The 631-nt window shown below is 43.4% G+C and overlaps 1 pseudogene across 1 annotated transcript; it reads left to right on the plus strand.

Moving 5' to 3' along the window:
• Nucleotides 1-6: 6 nt before the first annotated feature.
• On the plus strand, nt 7-625 carry LOC108524771 (actin-related protein 2/3 complex subunit 3 pseudogene; annotated as a pseudogene). The gene has a single exon (XR_001884120.1). The product of XR_001884120.1 is annotated as an actin-related protein 2/3 complex subunit 3 pseudogene (transcript).
• Nucleotides 626-631: the final 6 nt, after the last annotated feature.

Raw genomic sequence — 631 nt, forward strand, 5'->3', positions numbered from 1 at the left:
GGGCGCTGCCAAGATGCCGGCTTACCACTCTTCTCTCATGGATCCTGACACCAAACTCATCGGAAACATGGCACTCTTACCTATCAGAAGTCAATTCAAAGGACCTGCACCCAGAGAGACAAAAGATACAGATATTGTGGATGAAGCCATCTATTACTTCAAGGCCAATGTCTTCTTCAAAACTATGAAATTAAGAATGAAGCTGATAGGACCTTAATATATATAACTCTCTACATTTCTGAATGTCTGAAGAAACTCCAAAAGTGCAATTCCAAAAGCCAAGGTAAGAAAGAAATGTATACATTGGGAATCACTAATTTTCCCATTCCTGGAGAGCCTGGTTTTCCACTTAACGCAATTTATGCCAAACCTGCAAACAAACAGGAAGATGAAGTGATGAGAGCCTGTTTACAACAGCTAAGGCAAGAGACTGGACTGAGACTTTGTGAGATAGTTTTCGACCCTCAGAATGATAAACCTAGCAAGTGGTGGACTTGCTTTGTGAAGAGACAGTTCATGAACAAGAGTCTTTCAGGACCTGGACAGTGAAGGGAACCCGGGCAGCCACCGTCTCCAGAGCCCTGGGCAGCATTTTCCAGCGAGATGTACACAATCTTTTGCCTTTACTTCG

Source organism: Rhinopithecus bieti, unplaced genomic scaffold, assembly GCF_001698545.2.
Source record: "Rhinopithecus bieti isolate Rb0 unplaced genomic scaffold, ASM169854v2 repeat_23156, whole genome shotgun sequence".
In the NCBI taxonomy this organism is placed as follows: Eukaryota; Metazoa; Chordata; class Mammalia; order Primates; family Cercopithecidae; genus Rhinopithecus; species Rhinopithecus bieti.